Here is a 13763-nt window from a genome sequence, read left to right on the forward strand (position 1 = left end):
CTTATCATTGATGAGACATAAATGCAGGGTGAAACATTAACCATCAGCATCATCAAATATTCATGATGACAGTCAATAAAAGGTGAAAGATAAGAGGTATCACAATGGAAGATATCCTGAATTGTGATAACAGTCTACAAGAGAATTAGTTGATGGAATAACAGTTAAGGTCGATGCCACATCCCCGGCTAGTCCCAGAAAACAGAGAAGCACATCTGGGGTATACAGGTTGACAAGAATGTTATGCAAAAACAGGAGATGGAAAACCAAAGACGAAACACAAAGAAATAAATTCTATAAATTAAGAGATGAATGTATAAAGGGCAAACAACATATCTCTAATGCTAACTAAGAGCAAAAGAACATGGGAAAAAGTTCAAAGAACATGAGGTGGCATACAGATTTGCATGCCAGCTTGGGCAATGTGCACAAAAGATCCAACATGGTAGGATGATTACAAGTGGATAGATCAGATAGGACAGTACTTCAGCTTCATCAAGAGATTGAGCCTTTCTTGCAAAATGTATGATTCTCAATGAACTGAGAATGGAGAGGAGAACCCTCGTAAATAAAAAATATCATGTGCAAATATTTCAAAAAACTGCCACTCTCAGAAAGTCATACAAGTCAGCAAACAATAAACAGGCCATACTTTCAGGGGTATGGCAAAGTTCATTAATGTCAACATCTTTATCTACCAACATGACTGACATGAATGCAGCACACAGATGCCTAGATCTCTTGCAGATATAGAATGGAATCCTCTCACATCTTTCATACAACTAACATTATCTGTTAATATCAACTTTAGCTGCATCTTTTGATCCTCTACTATCCAGAGTCCAACTGCCTTCTTTCAGTTGTCATGGATCTGTTTTCAGCTTTCACTGTATCAGCACTAAGACCATCCTCCCAAGTTTCAGTGCATTATTATCTTATTCCCAGTGGCATCAAATGCATCTTGCTTTGCTTGATCCACAATACTTCTGTTTGAAAAAAAATCCCATCCACATGGAGATGACATCAGAAAATTCATTTCCTACAGATATCAGAGCGTGTAATATCTTTTCCTTCACAGCTTTGTCACACCTACCTACTTCACCATTACATCAGAAAGTTCTTCGATGTCAGCATTAAAGAATTACACTTAAAAAGGATGGAACTGTAGAAAAATTGCCAGCTAGCTTGATTTTCAGAATGATATCAATAACTAAGTTGCCAGGAAAATGACCCAAAGATAAAACACTCAAGGGCCACATGGATATACCATGACTATCCTCTCCCTGCAAAGAGAAACCTAAGAGAACCCTTCATATAGAGATGAAGCTCATTGCACCAAAAGAAAATCAATGCTGGCCATAAATACATTAACAAATTCAGATAAAGGCAATACTTCCTTAGTTGACTTTCACATTCTAAGACTTCCATATCATTAATTCTTAACTGTTCTCATTTTTGTGACCTCACTCGACACATAAACTGGTCACTGGTTCCTCATGTCCAAGCCCCTCTGAAGCCTATGCTCTGTATGCTTGATTACCTCTTGAACATGCTACTTGAAACTTCATTGCATCATGTTACTTGAAAGTTCATTCACTAGTCTAAATCCCTTATGGGTTCCTCTATCGCCTTAGCACCTCTCAGACCTCATCATCTTTTCCACACTGCTTTTGAACCAATTAGGCAACTGCCCAACTTCCATGCCATGGAATTGAAACACTTCTTCCCTTTATGCTCATGTGTTAATGTTCTCAAATACCTATGGAACCAAGGTTATTAATACAGGTCAAGGATGCAGCATGATAGAAGACTTGGACATGGTTTGATAGGAAGTAGGACATAGGGAAATGCTAGCATATTGAATTCTTCTAAACCTATTAAAGAAAGACAATACACCATGAAGTCAAGAAATATGATTCACTGGGACCAAGCAAGATGTCTATTTGACAGATTGTACAGGTTTGCTTCAATGGGAATACTTGTGAAACTAACCAAACAGATAAAAGTAGGTTTAGACCAGGGCCTACTGAATATATATTGCATAATATGCATCTAGACCCATCAAGTATGAGCCCACTATGTGAAATGTAAGGTGGCAATTCTCACCTTAAAAGAAACTATTGTACAGGGTTAAAGAAAGCACCATACTTACTTGAGAAGCATGTTTTCAGAGAAATGCACTCAGAAGTGTGAAGCAAACTCTAAGTGAAGCATGCTTTCCATAATGCTTCTCATTATCCATTAAAGAGTTTTTGTATGAGAAGTATGCTTTCCAAATACCTTCCAAACACTTTCTCATTCACTTAAATTCAGTTAATATTTAGTTGTCCAATTCAATCACGTGAAACATACTAAATACAACCTTATGGGAGCTTATATAAAGACTTATGGAAAAAGAAAATCAATAACAAGGCTCCTCAATGTAGGAACCATTTTCAGCTCAAGTAATCAAAACATGACTCAACAAAATATGTGAAAATAAATATGCAAATAAATGGTTTCTTATCTTCTTTGAATGGTTACAGGAGCAAATGGATCAAATTCGGTCAGATATCTGATCTGGATCCAATACATTATTCTAAGACATGGATCTTAAAATATGATCTGCATACATATTGGATAGGAATCGGACCTTAACAAAGGAAATGCCACTTGGGCTTTTGTTTACAAACGGTTTGAACCCCTTTCTTTCCACACCTTCATCTATGTAGCTAAAATCCCACCTAGGACGCGTAGGCTACCTAGGCACAAGTCTACTGCCTAGGAGCACCTAGGTGCCTAGGTGAGTACCCAGGTGGGAGGAGACCAAAGTTGATAGGTTATGTTTGTTTTCTTATAATGTTTAAAACATTATAATAATGTTTTGGTTGTGTATTTTGAAACATTGAAGTTTTTCAATGGTTTTTTTTATATTTTTATACTTTTTTAAATAATTATATTATTTTGTGGGTCTCTAGGCGATACAACTAAACAAATATTTGTTTACATGGTTTTGAATCTATGTCACAGGGACTCGCCAACTAGGTGCCACACCTGCGTCGCACCCGCACCCAATGCGGTCAACCTGACCTTGGGTGCAGTCAATGCACCCAGGGTCATTTATGTCCAACTTTTGGACTTTATATATATATATATATATATATATATATATATATATATTTGCCGCATCCAAGTTTTTTGAAAGTGCCGCACCCGCACCCATGTGACAGTTTTGAATGTTTGAAATGTAGTTATGTTTTCATTGTTTGGCTTCGTTCATGAATTATGTGTTTGTTTCAGTTGTTTAGCTTAATAAATTGTGTTGAATGTGTATTTCTATTACTTTTTAAGAATTTATTGCAATTTTTATTGTTTGATTGTTTTTTTTTTCTGGGTCCCGACTAGGCTGACTGGTCTTGCATAAGCGGCGACTAGGCCTTTTAGGGGACTGGCAGCTAGGCGTCAACTAGCGCTTTTGACTACTTATACCTTCATCTAATTCACCAACATTTCCGGCCACACAATGCATTAAATACCAATTGATACTGTTATTCTAAAAGTAAGAGCTTTACTTATGGATATTTACTTCCTATTTCTAATCACCATTCTGATTCTAATTTGGTTCTGCAGTTTCTGTCAGTTCTACATTCAGACACAGATCCAAAGTAAACCTGTAAAATCCCATAAAAAAAAATCTGTTTGGACCCGGGCCGGGTCGGGTCCGGACCCGACCCGGGCCCCTTTTTATGTTAGGGTTTTAAGAAAAACCCGAGCATTCAGGCGCCGCTACCCACCCCCCTTCTCCCCCTTCTCTTGCGGGAAGATTTGGGAAACCCACCAGGGGTTTCCCCTTCCGGTGCCCCCCTTCGCCTTTAAGAGAGAGGTTGGAGGGCGAGGGGAGTCTCGCCCCCCTCTCGCAGCCCTCTCGAGCTTTCCCCCCTCCGCGCCGGTCACCTCCCTCGCTGCGCCCTGTCGCCGACGCCGGCCACCGCTCCCAGGTACGCTCCTCCCTCTTCTCTTCTCCTCCCTTTTCCCTCCTTTCCCCCCCCCCCCTCTCTGTCTCCTCGTCGGGAGGCCGACAGGCGGCGCATGGCCCCTGCCGTGCCCTCCCACGTCCCCTGTGCCCTTCGGAGGGTCGACAGGGTGCCCTCAGGCCCCTGTCACCTTTCTTCACCTTTTTTTTTCTTGTAGGGCTGTCGAAGGGCCGGCGGGGGTCCAGTCACCCCCTGCGGCACCTCTTTGCCTGCCGTCTCGTGTCAGTCGGCAGGGGCTCAGCCCCTGCCGATTCGATGATTCCGACAGGGGCTCAGCCCCTGCCACTTGACGTTTCTGGCAGGGGCTCAACCCCTGCCACTTTCATTCGCGCAGGCAGGGGCCCAGCCCCTGCCACCTAATCGGTTCTGGCAGGGGCTGAGCCCCTGCCACTTTCATTTGCGCAGGCAGGGGCTCAGCCCCTGCCACCTAATCGGTTCTGGCAGGGGCTCAGCCCCTGCCACTTTCATTGTTGCTGGCAGGGGCTGAGCCCCTGCCACTTTCATTGTTGCTGGCAGGGGCTGAGCCCCTGCCACTTTCATTTTCGCAGGCAGGGGCTCAGCCCCTGCCACCTAATCGATTCTGGCAGGGGCTCAGCCCCTGCCACTTTCATTGTTGCTGGCAGGGGCTGAGCCCCTGCCACTTTCATTTTCGCAGGCAGGGGCTCAGCCCCTGCCACTTTCATTATTTCAGGCAGGGGCTCAGCCCCTGCCACTTGGCTGTTGCTGGCAGGGGCTCAGCCCCTGTCACTTGTTTGTTTCTGGCAGGGGCTCAGCCCCTGCCACATTTATTTTGCCGGCAGGGGCTCAGCTCCTGCCGCTTCTTTGCGATTGGCAGGGGCTGACCCCCCTGCCGCCTCTGTAGTTGTCGACAGGGGCTCATTCCCTGTCGCCCCGTTGCTGTCTGCAGGCAAGGGCCCGCCCCTTGTCGTTTTTCGGTTTTCGGCCAGTAGGGGCACACCCCGGCTGCCTCTCTTTTTCCTATAGGCAGGTTTGTCTTTCTTTTGCTCCGCATTATTATTAACATAGCACTGTTGCAGACCTCGCATCGGACCCTCGTTCTGGCTCCGCGGCCCGAGCCTCGTATCATCTACACGCGTAGGCACACGCAGCTGCAAGACATCCCGAGGTAGGGGAAAGTCGCACGAATAGTATGTATGAACAAAATAAAATAAGACTTCTGAGGTAGAATAGTTAATTTGCATACTTGTGTATCTGAAGAAATATTGACTGGTCAAAGTTTACTCTTTGTGATTCATTTGAAATTGCATAATGTAAATTCTTTTAGTAGACTCATCAAGTAGTTTAATTGGCATGCCTGTTTACGTGCAAGATTACTTAACTGATGATTGTCTATCTTGCATGATTACTCCTCTGGAACTGCATACTTAAGGTAGACTTTGTGAATAGATTCTGAATGCACTGCAATTGCTATTGTAATCGAACCTTAAGGCAAATACGGTATGAATTTTATGTAAGATCATGGAGTGTATTGAAGTGTGAAATTTACACTTTATTGTTTTGGATGTAATAATATCGGCCTCCACGGGCCAATTGCTCAGAAAAGAAAAACATGTCATGTAGGAACCAAAGAAATCATAAAACCTTATCGTAGTTGTACCTCTAGGAAGGTATGATCGTACTTTTGGACAAGTACGTCCCATGTGGGTTACGATGGTAGGTTAAGGAGGTTGTAGCAACCTCGATGAGTGCAATTAGCACATTGCTGAGATCACATAAATGATGACCATTTTCGCCTTTACAGGCAAGATGCTCGAGTGGGTCTAAGGGACCAGAGCATGTAGGATGGGGCGGCGGTTAAGAAACCCCCGTCGTACACATCCGATCTTCACGGTTCATCAAGGGAGAGGATGGATGGTACAAAGACTCCGATGGACAGGTTGTTAACAACCACTCCACGAGCAAAAGACTCGGTTTTCCCCAGTCATCGGAGTTAGGGGAATTGGGATTACCATAAATTATCCTAGGTGGAAATTCCCAGGCACTTCTGCAGAAGTTGGATGCATCCATGGGCCACGAATGCCTTTGGGGATTTACTCTCTTGGTCACTAACCGTCCCCTTAGGAGCGGACTCAGTCAGCCATCCGGGTTAATGAAAACACCTGACATAATAAACCCCCGGATCGGTCTCGGCTGTTTCTACGTTTCGCGTCTGTGCGTACCCACAGGCCAGTTAATATCAGAACTTAAATAATATATTCATGAATAGATATAGATGACTGAGACTCACACTGCTTCTCTTTGCACTTATTACATTTGTTAGAATAGACTACAATTGTTTTAATTGCTTAAATATCATAACTGCTTATCTCATGAATATCTTGTTTTATTTTCATTCTACTTATCTGTTCGTGCACCTACTGGTTTGTTGTAAAACTGACCCATTTCATGGGCAGGTAAGGAGTAGGACCTTACGGGCAGCCGATGGCGTGGTGCAACATGGATCAAGATTCATCTTCTTTCTGCTGACGGCTTAGCTTTGGGACTTTTTGGAGTTTTTCTTAGATTTATTAAACCTTGGAATAAAATGCTCATTTTGTAATAAACTGCAGATTTTAATCGATTGTCTTACTTCTTAAATTCCTTTAAGATGTTGGACATGTGAATGATGATTTTTCAGCTAACGTACCCAGGATTGTTGACTCGTGTTCCTTTCTAAATGTCTTCCGCTGTTGTTTTTAAATATTAAACTTTAAATCTTTGAAAGGTTTTCGATAAGGTTTCGAAAATCACAAGTCGAAATTTTGGGGCGTTACAACTTGGTATCAGAGCCAGATCAGAAAGAAGTGAATCTTGACTATTGAGCATCCCATCGCGCTGTAAGTAAACCTTTGATATTTCATAGCATGTTTAGACTAAATGATATTCTTGTCTTATTCGTAGTACCGTTGGATATATGGATCCAGTTACTGGTTTTAATGATATTCGCGGTAGGAGCACGCGTAGTGTACGTGGTCGTTCCGTAAGGGAGAGGGGCGGACGTGAGATGTTCGGGGCTGGTTACTGGGCTAACCGCCCTCCTCTACCCATTTTTACGGATGAGCAAGGCTTCTCACTACCGATCGCCTACCAGATACCCTTGGCAGCAGCATGGGCTGAAGTGCATGCTCGAGAAGGTGGTTTCGTGCCTTCACACATTCGGGTGCACCATCAGACACCACAGGAGTCATCGGGAGATTTTGTTCCCCCTGAGTTAGCAGAGGAGTGTGGTTTCTGCGGAGAAACAGGCCACACCATGGATGCTTGCTTCCACAAGGCTGAGCATGACGACAAGATCGCAATTTCGACTGCCGGCGAGCAACCGCCACCTCCGGCAGACCCAGTGGGCGGTGTATCACCCACATATACACCTGCGACAGATTCTTCAGATTATAGCCTTGGCTCATCGGAATATACTCCGGCGACGCCCCTTTTCGGGCAGGAGCCCTCCTACGATGAGTCACTTCCCTTCACCCCTAAGCGCAGATTCAGGCGCACAGGCAATAGAAGGGAATATCTTAGGAAGTACTCTAGTCGTCCCTAAGGGGAGGTAGCACGCACCCAGTTTTGTTGGAGTCTGTGAACTCATTTATAACTGCGGAATATAACTTTTGCTTATGTACCAGCACAGCTGGATTCTAAATATTTGACTCTCGGAATAAAGATTTATGTTATTGCCTTTGTTTCTATACTTATGCCTACTGGTACGTCTTCAGTATTTTTGATTTTTATCTTGGTTGCTTTTAAGGATGGCGGGAAACTCAAGTCACAGCATGGCCGATGAGTTGCGTGAACAGAGGGGATTCATGATGGATACCCTCAACTCCTTAGCTGAGGCGATTCGTAACGAGGGTCGTCCCCATCAGGATCCGGGTTCCCTTGCTGGGAATGCACCAACCGCCACATATGAGAAATTTCTGAAGCTAGACCCTCCTACTTTCTCGGGCAAGGTTGATCCTGACTTGGCGGAGAGTTGGGTTAAAGAGGTGGAACGGGTGTTCCAAGTGTTGTCCGTTCCTGATGATAAGAAGACGATGTTCGGGTCCTTTCGTTTGAAGGACGACGCTCGAGAATGGTGGGACACTACGCGGGAGGTGCAGTTTCCGGGTGCTGAGGTGATTCCGTGGGAGGCCTTCCGAAGGGTTTTCCTCGGAAACTATTTCCCTCCTCATGCGAGGGAAAAGAAGAAGGTGGAATTTCTGGAGCTGTGCCAGGGCAGCTTAAGTTTGAACGATTATATCGCCAAATTTCAACGGTTGGAGCGCTATTGTCCTCACCTATTCGAGGATGATCATGAGCGGGCCGGGAAGTTTATTCGCGGACTGAAGGAAGGACTCAGGCATAGGGTTCTCACCAGCATGCCCGCGACTTTTTCTGCGGCAGTAGCAGCAGCCACCCTACTGAACGAGGATTGGGAGCGTTCAAAAAGTGTGCAAGCCAAGAAGTCAACCGCGTCAGGTGGTGAGCAGAAGAAGACATTTTCCGGCGGCCCAGGGCAACGACCACCTTTTCCAGAGAAGACTGAAGCAGGGAAGAAACAGTTTCCTCCAGCAAAACGCCAGCGACAACAGGGCCCTCCACCACCCAGGCAACCGTCGAGTGATAACTGCCCCAGGTGCAAGAGGCCTCATGTGGGACAATCTTGTCCGCGGGACACTGGCGGATGCCTATACTGTGGCAAGATGGGCCATTTCATACGCGACTGCCGGAAGAAAGCAGCAGATGACCTCAAGCGAACCGGCAACGTATCTCAGCCTCCTCGACCACCTCATCAGCAACAACAGCGAGCACAACCAAGCAGTGGCAGAGAGCCGGGTCGAGTTTATGCAGCCACGGTCGATCAATTGACCAAAGGGGATCTCGTTCAAGGTACCATTCTTGTTGCTGATCAAGCAACTTTTGCACTCTTTGATTGTGGTGCCACACATTCGTTTGTTTCAGAAAAATTCGTAAAAAAATTGCATATAACGGTAAAAACGCTTGATAATGCATTAGACGTGTATAACCCCGTTGGGAAGAACACGGTTTGCACCACTTTCATACCTGAATTGGACGTAGTTGTGGCAGAGCGGCACTTGCCTGCTTGTGCTATCCTGCTGGAGATGACTGAATTTGACGTCATCCTAGGCATGGATTGGTTGCACAAGTATCATGCCAAGATCTTTTGTCGTGATGGCAAGATCGTTTTATCACCTCCAGGCTCTTCGAGAGTAGAATTCAGAATTCCCAGACCTGTTCGAGCAAGCCGGATGATCTCGGCACTTAAGGCACAGAACTTCTTGCGGAAGGGATGCACTGCCTTTTTGGTTAGTGTTATCCAGTCAGATCCAATGCTCATTCCCATCAGTGAGCTTGATATTGTTCGCGATTACCCCGACGTTTTTCCTAAAGAGTTGTCGGGACTTCCACCGTCTCGTGAGGTAGAATTCAGTATTGAATTGCTACCAGGTACGACACCAATCTCCAAAGCACCCTACAGAATGGCGCCAGCTGAGCTTGAGGAGCTTAAGAAGCAGTTGCAGGAGTTGTTGGATCAAGGATTCATTCGCCCCAGCGTTTCTCCTTGGGGAGCTCCTGTGCTCTTCGTGAAGAAGAAGGACGGGACTTTGCGATTGTGCATCGACTATCGAATGCTCAACCAGGCCACAATAAAAAACAAGTACCCATTGCCGCGTATCGAAGACTTGTTCGATCAGTTGCAGAAGGCCAAGGTTTTCTCGAAAATCGATCTTAGGTCCGGATACCATCAACTCAGAATTAGGAATGAGGATATTCCTAAGACGGCCTTTCGGACGAGATACGGACATTACGAGTTCACAGTCATGCCGTTCAGACTGACCAATGCCCCCGCAGCTTTCATGGACTTGATGAATAGGGTGTTCAAGCCATTTTTGGACACCTTCGTGATAGTGTTCATCGACGACATCTTGGTGTACTCAGAAAGTCGAGAGCAACATCGAGAGCACCTAACAGTTGTGTTGGAGACCTTGCGAAAGGAACGTTTGTATGCCAAGTTCTCTAAATGTGAATTCTGGCTCGAGGAAGTCATATTTTTGGGACACGTTATTTCTAAGGAAGGAGTGACCGTGGACCCTGCAAAGGTGGAGGCTGTACTTGGTTGGCAGCAACCAAAGAACGCGCGTGATATCAGGAGTTTCCTTTGACTAGCGGGTTACTACAGAAGATTCATTCAGGATTTTTCTAAAATTGCGTTACCCCTGACAAAGTTACTGAAGAAAGAGACTAAATTCTTATGGGACGAGAAGTGCGAGGCGAGTTTCCAGTTGTTGAAGGAGCGACTTACCAGTGCTCCTATTTTGACCTTACCTTCTGGTAAGGGCGGATTCGTGATTTATACTGATGCCTCTGGGTCAGGCCTAGGGGCCGTGCTGATGCAGAATGGGAAGGTGATCGCTTACGCTTCTCGACAACTTAAAATTCACGAGAAGAACTACCCAACTCATGATTTAGAGTTAGCTGCGGTGGTGTTCGCACTAAAGATATGGCGACATTACTTGTATGGGGAGCAGTTTGAAGCATTCACCGATCATAAGAGCCTTAAGTACCTATTTTCACAGAAGGAATTGAATATGAGACAACGACGTTGGCTTGAATTCCTCAAGGATTACGACTTCACCCTCTCCTACCACCCAGGAAAGGCGAACGTTGTGGCTGACGCTCTCAGCCGCAAAGCACCGAAAATCTCGATAAATGCTTTATTTGCTGGATGGAGGTTGGTTGAAGACCTAGCCTCATGGGAACCTTTCGCGGTCACTCAAGGTTTAATCGGCTTATCTCACCTTGTTGCTCAACCTGAGCTGCTAGCGAGAATCATCAATAGGCAGAAGACTGATGCACGCTACGAAAAGTTGAAGGCTCAAGCGATATTGGCAGATACACCTTTTCGTCTGAAGGAGGATGGAAGTATATGGTTGAGGGAGCGCCTTTGGGTTCCTGATGACCCGGTTCTTCGAGATGAAGTTCTTGCGGAAGCCCACAAGTCTAGGTACACAATTCACCCGGGTAGCACGAAGATGTTCAAGGACCTGCAACGCAGTTATTGGTGGAACGGTATGAAGCGAGACGTGGCTGAGTATGTCTCGAAGTGTTTAACGTGTCAGCAAATCAAGATCGAGCACCAGAGACCCGGTGGGGTCATGCAGCAGATAGAGATCCCTCTTTGGAAGTGGGAAGATGTTACCATGGACTTTATAGTCGGTCTTCCGAGGACGCGGAGGAAGCATGACGCGATTTGGGTGATCGTAGATAGACTCACCAAGTCGGCTCACTTCCTACCTATCCGTCTCAACCAATCGTTAGATAGTCTCGCTGATCTCTATGTTAGAGAGATTGTGAAATTGCACGGTGTTCCAGTCTCGATTATCTCCGATCGTGATCCTAGATTCACTTCAAGGTTTTGGGGACAACTTCAGTTGGCGTTGGGCACAAAGTTAAAGTTTAGTACTGCATTTCACCCTCAGACGGACGGGCAGTCGGAGCGTACGATTCAAACCTTGGAAGACATGCTTCGAGCCTGTATGATGGACTGGAAGGGAGAGTGGGACTCCCACATTAGTTTGGCGGAGTTCGCGTATAACAACAGCTACCATGCGAGCATCGGGATGGCCCCATACGAAGCTTTGTATGGGAGGCCATGTCGATCCCCTGTTTACTGGGACGAGGTTGGCGAGCGAAAATTGGAGGCACCTATAGTCTTACAACACTATACTCAACAAGTACAGATGATTCGGGAACGACTCCGTACCGCTCAGAGTCGGCAGAAGAGCTATGCAGATAGACGCCGACGAGAGCTTACCTTCGATATTGGTGAGATGGTTTTTGTTAAGGTATCTCCGACGAAGAGCGTATTTCGGTTCGGGAAGAAGGGAAAGCTGAGTCCTAGATACGTCGGACCGTTCGAAATCCTGGAGCGAATTGGAGAAGCAGTTTATCGCGTGGCGTTACCTCCGCAGTATGCTCAGATCCATAATGTTTTTCACGTATCCATGTTGAGGAAGTATGTTCACGATCCATCGCATATCATTCATTATGATGATGTGGACATTAGAGGGGACTTGACTTTCGAAGAAAGACCAGTGGAGATCATCGACCGTCGTGACCAAGTGCTTAGATCAAAGACCATTTCATTTGTAAAGGTTCGGTGGCAACATCATGGGATTGACGAATGTACTTGGGAACCTGAGAACGATATCAGGGAAAAATATCCTGACCTGTATTTTGATTCTTCAAGGTAATAGATATTTCGCGGACGAAATTCTTTTAAGAGGGGTAGGATGTAAAATCCCATAAAAAAAAAATCTGTTTGGACCCGGGCCGGGTCGGGTCCGGACCCGACCCGGGCCCCTTTTTATGTTAGGGTTTTAAGAAAAACCCGAGCATTCGGGCGCCGCTACCCACCCCCCTTCTCCCCCTTCTCTTGCGGGAAGATTTGGGAAACCCACCAGGGGTTTCCCCTTCCGGTGCCCCCCTTCGCCTTTAAGAGAGAGGTTGGAGGGCGAGGGGAGTCTCGCCCCCCTCTCGCAGCCCTCTCGAGCTTTCCCCCCTCCGCGCTGGTCACCTCCATCGCTGCGCCCTGTCGCCGACGCCGGCCACCGCTCCCAGGTACGCTCCTCCCTCTTCTCTTCTCCTCCCTTTTCCCTCCTTTCCCCCCCCCCCCCTCTCTGTCTCCTCGCCGGGAGGCCGACAGGCGGCGCATGGCCCCTGCCGTGCCCTCCCACGTCCCCTGTGCCCTTCGGAGGGTCGACAGGGTGCCCTCAGGCCCCTGTCACCTTTCTTCACCTTTTTTTTTCTTGTAGGGCTGTCGAAGGGCCGGCGGGGGTCCAGTCACCCCCTGCGGCACCTCTTTGCCTGTCGTCTCGTGTCAGTCGGCAGGGGCTCAACCCCTGCCGATTCGATGATTCCGGCAGGGGCTCATCCCCTGCCACTTGACGTTTCTGGCAGGGGCTCAACCCCTGCCACTTTCATTCGCGCAGGCAGGGGCCCATCCCCTGCCACCTAATCGGTTCTGGCAGGGGCTGAGCCCCTGCCACTTTCATTTGCGCAGGCAGGGGCTCAGCCCCTGCCACCTAATCGGTTCTGGCAGGGGCTCAGCCCCTGCCACTTTCATTGTTGCTGGCAGGGGCTGAGCCCCTGCCACTTTCATTGTTGCTGGCAGGGGCTGAGCCCCTGCCACCTTCATTTTCGCAGGCAGGGGCTCAGCCCCTGCCACCTAATCGATTCTGGCAGGGGCTCAGCCCCTGCCACTTTCATTATTTCAGGCAGGGGCTCAGCCCCTGCCACTTGGCTGTTGCTGGCAGGGGCTCAGCCCCTGTCACTTGTTTGTTTCTGGCAGGGGCTCAGCCCCTGCCACATTTATTTTGCCGGCAGGGGCTCAGCTCCTGCCGCTTCTTTGCGATTGGCAGGGGTTGACCCCCCTGCCGCCTCTGTAGTTGTCGACAGGGGCTCATTCCCTGTCGCCCCGTTGCTGTCTGCAGGCAAGGGCCCGCCCCTTGTCGTTTTTCGGTTTTCGGCCAGTAGGGGCACACCCCGGCTGCCTCTCTTTTTCCTATAGGCAGGTTTGTCTTTCTTTTGCTCCGCATTATTATTAACATAGCACTGTTGCAGACCTCGCATCGGACCCTCGTTCTGGCTCCGCGGCCCGAGCCTCGTATCATCTACACGCGTAGGCACACGCAGCTGCAAGACATCCCGAGGTAGGGGAAAGTCGCACGAATAGTATGTATGAACAAAATA

At 47.3% G+C, this 13763-nt stretch overlaps 1 protein-coding gene across 4 annotated transcripts in view; it reads right to left on the reverse strand.

The window, feature by feature from the left end:
* LOC149843852 (gamma-glutamyl hydrolase 2-like) overlaps window positions 1–13763 on the reverse strand; it is a 112732-nt gene that overhangs the window by 95204 nt on the left and 3765 nt on the right. The window lies entirely within an intron of this gene.

This window comes from Nuphar pumila, chromosome 3 (assembly GCF_984573655.1).
Source record: "Nuphar pumila chromosome 3, dmNupPumi1.hap1.1, whole genome shotgun sequence".
Classification (NCBI taxonomy): Eukaryota; Viridiplantae; Streptophyta; class Magnoliopsida; order Nymphaeales; family Nymphaeaceae; genus Nuphar; species Nuphar pumila.